Genomic DNA, 11,413 nt, shown 5'->3' with positions numbered 1-11,413 from the left:
TCTCTCTCTCTCTCTCTCTCTCTCTCTCTCTCTCTCTCTCTCTCTCTTTCTGTCTCACTCCCTCTGTCTCTGTCTCTCTTTCTTCTATCCATTCCTTCTCCTTTCCCTTCCCTTCTCCTTCCCTTTCCTTTCCCTTTTCCTTTTCCCTTTTCCTTTTCCCTTTTTATTTTCCCTTTCCCTTTCCCTTCCTCTTCTCTTCTCTTCTCTTCTCTTCACTATCAGTAATTATGATATTTATTTATTTTTAAATCTCTTACATATACATATATATTAAAATGCAATCCTAAATAGGAAAATACTTTTACAAAGTGCAACCAGTGAGAGAACTCCTGAAAATTGACAACCTAGACAAGCTAGAGCTTCTTTTTATTTTTGATTTATTTAATATTTATATTTATTTCTATTTAATATGCATTTAATTTTGGTTAGGAATAATTTATTTTAATTTTGATTAGGAATTCAAAAGATCTCATTTCCATAAAGGACTTGACCAATATTAGTATAAGAAATTTCTTTCCTTAAAACATTCATCATCTTTTCCCCTTATCCTTTCTTTCTGTTTGTGCCATGTCCTACTATGTTTTTATTTCAATATGTTTCAGAGGGAAAGATTTAGAATTAATGAACAAATCTGAATACCAACTCTATCAATTATTCCCTGTGTGATCTTGGTTATCCCTTTATATTTCTAGTTCCTCATTTTCCTCATCTGGAAGAGGAATATTATTATATTAACTTTAAGATTTATTTGATCTCTTTGCCTATGATACAATGTTATCATTTTCTACAGTTGTCTTATATTAAGATCTATGTTATATGTAATGCTAGGTTACAATAATTTACATTTTGTGTTTTGATCTAGACGCCAGCCAGATCCTTATGTTCTCAAGGAATACCTGAGTGAGCAGGACCAGTCAAAACTAATTTGTGAATCACCCAGAGATGCTACCTAATCCCCTAAATCTCAGAGCCCATGATTCTTGGCTATGTATTATACAGAATTATGTTGTGTAGGAATGCTCATTTACACCATACTGTGTAAGGTAAATACAAAACCACATTTCAATATCAGTTAATTAATGGACTGTTTGCTTACTAATTGACATTTATTTAAGGTTTTTAATGATGCTTGATGAAGATGATTAGACCATATCTTTAATTCCTAAAGTTGAAAGCCTTTAATCTTTTTTTACTGCTTATATAATAAAGCACAGATAACTCAATCAGTAGAGCCCTTACTGGGGTAAGAAGTGATTGGGCCTTTGGAGAATCAACCTCCAATAAGTAATATTTCAATTCACATTGCTCCTCTTGACCTCTTGGTCATTCCTAATTAGTTGTTCCATCTTCTTATGTGTTTTTGTCAATTCTCAGGAGCTCTAATACCTGCTGCATTTGTTCTATGGAAAGGAAACAGAGGTTATTTCTGGGTTTTTACTTGAATGTTTTTCATGAAGAAAGAACCTGTGAGAACTTTCACACCACTAGCATAATATCTGAGAAAACAGAGCTACTTCTATGTCACATTGAGGCCTATAGAGAAATTTTGTAGATCTTCTGTACATAGTTTAAAAAAAATCAAGTTGGTCAAAGAGTTCCTTGTATGTGCAAATTATTTTACCTAGTCATTCATTCCCCTTTCTCTTCATTAGAACTGTTTTTTTTAAATTTTATCCTAAGACTATCACTTCTAATTCAGTATTTTCCATTTTATCAAGTGAAGGATAGTAATTTTCTTTATTGTTTACCCTTGCGTTTTGAAAGCTGAAGTTATTATTAACTCAAACTGAGAAACTATTAGCTATCTTTCCTTTGGGGGAATTGGAGACAGAAACAGAAACAGAGACAGACAGATAGACAACCAGACAGAGAGAGACAGACAACCAGACAGAGAGAGACAGAAACAGAGTCAGAGAGTCAGAGAGTCAGAGAGGGAAATATACATTCATATATGTATATATGTGCATCTATATATCTATACATACATACTCAATTGATAATATAAATCTATCTCAACTATTATTATTAATTAATGTAATTAATTATTTAATTCTTGCTGGATTTTTTGGGGGAAATTTTGGATGTCTCTATTGTTATTCTTTCATTGAAACTATTCTTTATGATATTTCACTTATTGGATACAGCAATTTCTTTCTTGACATTTTCCATTTCAATTTAAAGTCCTTTTGATTAGATTTGCCAGATTCTAGCCACATGCATTTGCTCCAAATTTTGCTAGGTGTACTTCATTCTTGCCATTCCTACATTTTAAACCCAGAAACATAAGTACCACTCTCAGGTGCCTCCTTCCTAACCATCCATTTGCTTCACCAAATTTATCTTTCTTCTACTGATCCCTTCCCTTTCATAGATAGCAGTAATGGAAAGAATACCTCTTTCTCTAAGATCTTCAGTTTCTTTCCCATAGCTTAATAACCTTTAGTATTACCTTCTATACTTCTTTTTTACAGAATAATTTCAATCAGTGATCTTTTATTAAGCCCTTAGCATGTACCATACACTTTCCTTTACTCTTGGAAAATAGATAAACAGAAAAACAACAGCAACAAAAAACAAAACCTGCTCTTAAGGAGATTATGATCTATAAGTGAGATAGCATGTACATAAATGTGTATAGTCAGAATAAACACATTCAAAGATTTGAATAGAAATACAAAATCATAAAAGAAGGCTTTTGGAGCATTAGCAGTTGAAGGAGGTCAGAAAAGGCTTCCTGTAGAAAGTGGTGCTTAAGTTGTGTGTTGAAGAAAGAGAAGAAACCTGTGTGACAGCAGTAAAGAGGGAGTATTCACAGAGGTCACAAATAAATTGGTGATAGACATGAGTTTTAAAGAAGTCTCATGAGATTTTCTGAATTTGTTCTGGATACATATTACAGGACGACAGTGAATTTTTATTACATATTTTTCCAGATAACATGTAGATGCAACATTTTTTAATAATCATTTTCTGACCACCTCATACCTATCAGGTTTTCCAATATGATAGTAAAGGAAAATGATAAATGTTGAATGGGATGTGACAAATTTGGGAGACTAATGCACTGCTGGTGGAGTTGTGAACAAATTCAACCATTCTGGAGGGAAATTTGGAATTATGTCCAAAGGGCTATAAAACAATGCATACTCTTTGATCCAGAAATACCACTACTACATGTATATACCAAAGACATAAAAAGGAGGGAAAGGACCTACTTGTACAAAAAAAAACATAGCTGCTCTTTTTGTGGTGGCAATGAATTGGAAATTAAGGTGATGTTCATCAATTGGGAAATGGCTGAATAAATTGTGGTATATGATGATCATGTAATGCTATTGTGCTATAAGGAATGATGAACAGGATGATTTCAAAAAATGATAGAAAGACCTACATGAATAGATACAGAATGAAATAAGAAGAACCAGGAAAACACTGTACACAGTAATAACAATAGTATGGAATGATCAACTATGATAGATTTAGCCATTATCAGCAATAAATCTAGGTCAATTCTGAGGGACTTATGATAAAGAATGCTATCTTCCTCCAGAGAAAGATTTGATGGAGTCAGAATGCAGAACAAAGCATATAATATTTCAATTGTTTATTTCTGTTTATTTTGGGGAATTTTCATTTTATAAGATTACTAAATTACAAAAGTGAATAATATGGAAATATGCTTTGTGTGATAATGCATTGATAAGACAGATCAAATCACCTGCCAGCACTGGGAAAGAGAAGGGAAGGGAGGGATGGAGATAAGTTCAATCATAAACTTAAGAAAACATGTGGAAATTTGTAATTACATTTTATTGGTAAAAATAAAATGTTAGTGAAAAATATAAATAAACAGGGATGGACATCATCCCTTTTAGCTATAAATAAATTGTAAAAAAATCATTTTATAACATTTTATGGTCCATATTCTCTCCTCTTCCCCTCAAGACAGCAGGTAGTATGATATAGGTTATACTTGTGCTTTCATGCAACACACATTTCTATGCTTGTAATGTGAAAGAAGACAAATATCACTTATAAAAGGACAAAAAAAGATCTTATGAAGAATATAAAGTGAAAAATGCTGTACTTCAATCTGCATTCAGACTCCATCACTTCCTTTAATGGTAGTGGAGAGTTTTTTTCATCATGAATTTCTTGGAACTTCCTTGGATTCTTGCATTGCTAATAAGACATTGTTAATAAGATTTTTAAAGCTATTATTATAATGGAATAAACTGAAGAATAGCCAGTGGGCCAGAAGAAGTAAGTAAATGTAGAAGGAAAGAGAAAGGAAGGAAGAGGGACATTGGATTAATATGGTGTTTTTAAACTTGCAAAGTATTTTGTATATGTTATCCTATTGTTTTCTCTTTATGCCTTTAATGGGTTCAAGATACCTAAAGGAAGCTTTTTATAAAAATAACCATAACCTCCAGTGTAGATAAACTTTGGAATGTGTCCTTGAGGAGAAAAAGTGAGCAAAATGCCAAAATCCAGATATGTACAAAATTCCCGAGACCTTTAGGTTGTCATTAACTAATATTTTCCCCTGGCAATGAGGTGTGAGAGGAGGATAATAAATGCATCTGTCTGTTGCCCTTGAATGCCAATATCTATTTTTAAACTACTGTGGCATATGTTTTTTAAGGTAATGATTCCTTGAAAATATAATTCACTATATTATTTAAAAAGATAGTGCCACCACAAAATCCCTGAAATAATTATGCTCACATTTTATTTTTAATTCATTGGAAAATCAGGTTAGATTGTTACTTTAAGAACTATGGGTTTCTGGTTCTATAAATTATAGCTTTTGTTCATATTATAACTAATTATTGCTTTTTTAAAGAGCTAAATCTAGGTAAAGAGTAAAATATGGTGAGTTTAATGACATCACTTAGTTTCATAGTAATTGAGGATAAGCTGGAAGGACATTTTTGATACTTTGTAGGGATATAAAATCCATAGAGTTTGAAATAACTCTAATTTAAGTATGACACTGAGAAATATGAACATCTCTAGAGCAATATAAATGTTAAAAAGAGCCAGAGAGTGATTTGAGAGACTTTGATTCTAGTCCTGCCTTTGATATAACTAACCATATATTTTTGAGGCAATCATTTAATGTCAGTATATGGAACAATGTCTTTTATTCTACATAAACATATGTAGCATAGTGGAATGAGAAAGTAGAAGTGACCTGCATTCGAATGCTAGTTCCTGGAACTTACTAGTTCCATGAATCTATGGAAGTTAACTTCTCTAATCTCAGTTATTTTATTGATGAAAGGGAATAATAACAAATAGTTGTAATTTATGTGTTAGATGTTTTTTGAAAGGGAAAAACTTTACAAACATTAACCTTCTATAGCCTTGACGGCAAACCTATGGAATTCATCTCAAAGAGGGCATGCTGAATGTTCTCTGTGGACACACACACTATCCCCCACTAGTTCATTACTAGAAAGGCAGAGGGACTCATGTGGAACTGCCCTCTTCCCCCTCTTCACTACACCTGATGACTTTTTTTTAAACATTGCCTACTCCTCTGCCTAGCAGCCCAATGGGAGAGCTTTCTCCCTCCCTTGTGTGGGGTAAGGCGGTGAGGGGCTTGTCATGGTACATGGTCTTTAAAAGGTTTGCCATCACTGTTCTATAGGAATATAAAGTGTGTTTTTTATCTTAAACTTACTGTATCTCAATTTCTCCATATGCAAAATTAGACAGTTGGACTATGATAGCTATGGTAACTTATAATTCAAATATAATTTATATTCTATATGCCTGTTATATATAGTATTTAAATTATAATATAATAATAATATTACTTTCTTTATAAGTATATGTTATGAATATATTTTGCTGAACATACTCCTACCCTACATAAATAGTTTAGATATTTTCAATCTAGTGTAATCAGGAGCTCCAGGTGGTGGAGAGTAATTACTCAATGTTTTGAACCTGCATGAGAGACACAGTTGGTGAGAACCAACTAGGAGAGAAGAGATGCTAGTTTTCTAGCTCCTAACTTTAAGAGTTGGTTGGTTCCGGACACTTTTGGTTCTAGATGCTCTTCAGAGAGAAATTTCTGGAAAGAGAAAAAGACTCTGGGAAGAAATCTTATTCCCACTTTTCACACTAGAGACTTTGGGGAATTTCCCCTTGTGTGAGATGAATCTCTTTGTCTGTGTCTGTGTTTATATGTTTCTGTCTTTCTCTTTCTGTCCCTGCTCTATCTTATCTATCTTTGTCTTTGTCTCTATCTCTTTCTTGGCTGAGTTTCTTCACTCATTCACTCTGTATTATTTGGAATATTCTTATCTGTATAACTTCTCTTATTTCTATTTGCTATCAACTTAGATAAATGAATGTATTTGCTATTTACTATATGTGGTCTTTGTATAACTGGCATCTGATATCGAGAGAGTCAAGCCCTGGATATGTAGTTAACTTACTCCTTTCTTGTTTAAGGAATAGCAATCAGAAAGACAGCTTTACTTATTTTTAAAAATCACCTATACAAACAATATTTAGTAGGACAGAAATAATTCTAGCCCAGCCCCCCTCTCTGAAGAGAGGAGAATGGCTACCTTCATGAGTCCAGTTTCTTGCTCCTTTTCTGATAGTAATTTAAGTCTTTCTTGGAGAAGGGTGGCAGAGATATACGTACACACACACACACACACACACACACACACACACATATGGAAAGAGAGAGAAGCTTCCATGTGAGGCATGTCTAGATTGACCCGTGTAGACATATGTGACTTAGATGGGCAACATATACTCTCTGATCCAGAGACAGTAGCCTCCTTACTATTCCTCACACAAGTTACTCCATCTCCAGATTCAGGCATTTTCATTTCGTGTTCAATGCCTTTAAACTATATCATCCCCATCTCCACCGCCTATTTTCACTGAATCCTTTAAGTCTCAGCTAAAATTCTACTTTTTACAGAAAGCTTGTCCAGATCCTTCTCAATGTTAGTACTTCCCTCTGTTGATTATATCATGTTATTCTGTATGAACATATTTTGTATATAATTATTTAAAAGTTGGCTTCTCTATTATACTGTGTGCTATGAAGACAGGGGGCTATCTTTTAACTTTCTTTGCATTCTCCAGTATTTCACACAATGGAGACCTAATAAATATTTATTGAATGATTGAATGACACCCATCTTAAACCATCAAGATGATAGAGAGACAGGTAGAAATATTTGATTATTTGTGAAGTTGAACACTGAATACTATGCTCAATTGTCAGTAGGTATAGTAGGAGCTATTAATTGAATATCTCTGCTAAATGCTACTTAAAATCTAAGTTTCTCAGTCAATCATGTTTATTGCATTTAAGGTAATACTAAAAGAGTGTTGACTGTTCCTAAAGGCTTGTAAATTATTTACAAGCATCTTCATCATGTGGTAAGCTCTGAGTAGTAGAGAAAGAAGACTTGATTTGAACTAATAGATCATTGGTATAATAAAAAATAATGATATTTTCCACTTAAAAGGAAAACAGAAATATCAAAGTAATTTTTTCTTTTTCTTCTGGATTAAAGCAAACAAACACAAATAAAGCCTTGTGAAAAGGCAGTATTTTTTACTAAATGACTAATTGAACATGACTTCAAACTCTCAAATGAAAATAGTCAGTGTTAAAATGGAGGTTCATTGAAGTTATTAAAGTATAGATATGGCATTTATATGCATAAAACAAACATGTAGAGTGTTACATATATGTCTTGCCTCCTAATAAAATAAATATTTTGAAAACATGATTCCTTTAATGTATTTATTGGCATAAGTAACATCCAAGAAAATCTGAGACTGGAAGGAAACTCATGTCAACCAAACACCCTGAAGGATGACCAGAAGGAGTCTTGAGGCATTTGAGTATATTAGGAGAATGAGTTTAGTAGGACGCTGACATTCGCATATGTTTTTAAGAATTTTTTTACAGATTTATATTATAAATATCTTCAAAGGGCTCATCATGACTTCCTCTTTTCATTAATATATCCAGATCCCACTTTTCCAAAAACTACAGTGGCCCTTGATCAACCCTGCTTCTTCCAAGACATTTCCATGGAAATTTCCTAGAAATCTCAGAAGATAATATCTACTATGTACTTCCTCCAGATGTTCAGTACTGTGATCTTTCTTCTGATTTTCCTTGCCTGACTGACCTGTTTCTGTGTGACCCCATACATAGAGCGGCTCTAGCTTTGAGCTCTCCATCCTCCAGGCCCTACTCTTCACAATGTCCTTCTTTGTCTACTGGTGCTGCCCTATATATAAGGTTTTTGGGAGTGACAGTTCATTCAATTTCTTTGTTTTCTTCATTTTCTTCATCTAAGATAAGAAAAATGTGCTGGCAGTTTTCAGCATCACATTATCAAGATTCAGTGGCTGGATCTCCACCCTGGTGATGGAAGACAGTTGTGGCCATACTCTTGCTGCTAGTAGCCTTGTTATTCACTAGCTTTGCTGCCCTGGGCATTGTGATGCTGAAACAGATCCTCTCTCTGTACCATTGTATAGATGCCAGTTTCCAGAGGTTCTAGCAGGAGTTTGTTATTGGTGTCTTCTCTAGCCCCACAGTCTGAACAGCTGCAAGCAATGCAGTTGTGGGTGCTGCCAACAATGCCTTCTAGGACCCCATAACCTTTTTTCCTTTCTTCACTTACTTATCCCCTTTCCCAAATGGTGCACCCCAACTTTGACTCTAAATGACACTGGCTTTGCTCCCCTTCATTGATTTAAGAGAGAGAGGAATGTTTTTATTATTTGTCTCTCCTCTTTAATCTTTGTGGAAATGAGAATTGGCCTTCTCAAGAGGGTGAGGAGAACCCAGGGGTACTGATCCCAGCCTCAACCACTGCTCAATACTCTTCCCACCTCTGCCCCAAACCTCACTATGCTACTGTTCCCTCATCCCACCTTAGGAGCCCCTGCTTCCCTCTGCTATGCCAAGGCTGATACTTGAGTTATTTAAATAAATGAAGGTAGTATTTGGAAAAAAAGAAAAGCTCTGTGCACTGCCACTGTTTGTGCCTATATGGAGTAGATGGAGTCTCATAAAAAACAGCAACTAATAACAGAACTCAAATGACATAACAAAAATGTTTGGAATTCTTGAGAAGAGAAAAAAAATTGCATTTATACCTTCATCATGTTGGTTTCAATTTGTTTATTTTTTTCTTATGACCACAGAATTATAGCTAGAAAACTGGAGGAGACCTCAAATGGTATCTAATGCACATATTTCATTTAACAGTTGGGAAAACTGAGGCCCACAAAGTTAAATTACTTTCTGAATGTCACAAGGTAGTAAGTGTCAGAGGTAGAATTTGAACCTAGGTCCTTTTACTCCCTAGATAGAATTTGTGCTCTACTAGGTTGAGGACATGTGAAACAAAGCATTTTGTTTGCCTTCAGTTAGTGGTTATGATATTTCTTTAGCTTATTAGATATATTTACTGGACAAAGTATCTACAAAAGCACTATCTCCTATATCAGAACATTTATAGTTCAAATAATTTTATTCCCATCACTTACATAATAGTATTTGTAGTAGGAGAACTACTATGGGCATCTTCCCATCTTCCTTGTCCCCTTTTGCTTTGAGTTCCAAGGTCAGCTTATAGACTGATTAGAATTTTCTGGTACGACTTCTCACATGGCTCACTTTCTTTCCCATGTGGTAACACAAGGTCATTGTAGTCAATGTACTCTTGTGCTTAGGAGATAATTTCTTGCCTTTAATTAAGCCACGGAGGGACAATGAGGATGACATTAAATAGCTTTAGAACAGGCTATTATTTTCCCCCCACCTTATCCCAGGGAGAGTCAGAGTCCTTTTACTTTATCAAAAGTAATGGCATTACATGAAAAACAAGAATAACAATATTGCAGCCAAAATCTTAAACTGCTTCCAGTAAACATCTTTAAATAAAATTAGTCTGGGCACAACCTGACTACCTAGAAGCTGTTTTCAAGGTACGGGATCAGGGACAAATTCTAAAATGTGTGTGGTTTAATACTAAGAGAAAAATAGGAAGGCCACAGTGTCTTTTGAGTTTTTATCTGAAGACTTAAATACCTTGAAAAAAGAGAATCAAGATGGTAAATATTTAAACTGATTTTACACTGAATTTGGAGTCCAGAAACATAGGTTCAGTTTGGTTATCAAGATGGCAGATAATTTAAAATTGGAAAGGAACTTAGAGATCATATACTGAACACTCTTAGCTGTACATGTTTGCAAAAACTCCCACCATGCACATACAAATCCAGGCATCTCAGGTCAAGAATCCTTGTTAAATGATCTCCAAGTATCCTTCCAACTCCTAGTATACAAACATATATACATGGACATGTTATTGTTCTGTCATTCAGCCATGTGTTATTGTTCATGACTTGGATGAGATTTTTTTTTGACAAATATAAGAGGGTTTTGCCATTTTCCTTTTCTAGGAGATTAAGATGGAGATAAAGTGACTTGCACAGAGTTACACGGTTAGTAAGCATCTGAGGCTGGTTTTTAACTTGGATATTCCTGACTCCAAACCCACTGCTCTATCTATCTACTGAGTTACCTCTATAAATAAATATTTTATGTATATAGCCATACACATATGCTTTATATCAATCTATAAACACTTATTAAGCACCTACTATGTGCCAGGCACTGTGTTTAGTGCTGAGGATTCAAAAGGAAGCAAATGACAGTTCCTGCCCTCAAAGAGTTTATAAATATAATGGAATTATTACATTAGATAATTATATTCCAATATAATTATTTTCTTTGTATTCCTATACATTTTGTTTTATTCATTTAAAAATATCATTCTGAAAAGAACATAGGCTTTACCAGACTATCAAAGGATACATAACATAAAAGAAAACCTCTGATCTACTACAGTACTCTCCTTTTACATGAGTGGAAACTAAGGCTCCATGCTTATCAAAAGCCACAAACATGGTAATGAAACATGGTTAGAACTTGAACTCAGGTCTTCTCATTGCACATCCTAGTACTCTTTCCTTTCCACTCCTCTTAGATACAACTTGAGTATGCCTGGTCATCACCATATGTTATTTAGCATTTTATTTCAACTGGTATTTTTTTCCCTCCTCAGTTATATACTGTGTGCTGGAGATCAGTATCTTTCAAATGAAGTTTGCTTATTGATCTCATCTGAAAAATTTAAATTGACATAAGCTTAGTGTCAAATTGAAGTCTCTTCACCAGCCCTTCATGCTAATTAAGGGCAGACTAGGTTTTAAAGTGTTCTTTCCCTATAAGCCTTGCCTAATATGATGAGCAATTGCAACCAAGCAGCTGTTTGGAACAGCAGGATTTCCAAAGGTTTATGAGAGCCTTAATTTATGGAATTTTATTTTAAAA

General features: G+C 34.3%; 1 pseudogene; it reads left to right on the top strand.

Annotated features, from left to right (window-relative positions):
* The window catches only part of LOC123246579, a 167,529-nt pseudogene extending 158,872 nt beyond the window's left edge, over positions 1–8,657 (top strand).
* The last annotated feature ends 2,756 nt before the right edge of the window (positions 8,658–11,413 follow it).

The sequence above is a fragment of the Gracilinanus agilis genome, chromosome 4, assembly GCF_016433145.1.
Source record: "Gracilinanus agilis isolate LMUSP501 chromosome 4, AgileGrace, whole genome shotgun sequence".
NCBI lineage: Eukaryota > Metazoa > Chordata > Mammalia > Didelphimorphia > Didelphidae > Gracilinanus > Gracilinanus agilis.
This window is presented reverse-complemented; position numbering and strand designations above follow the sequence as displayed.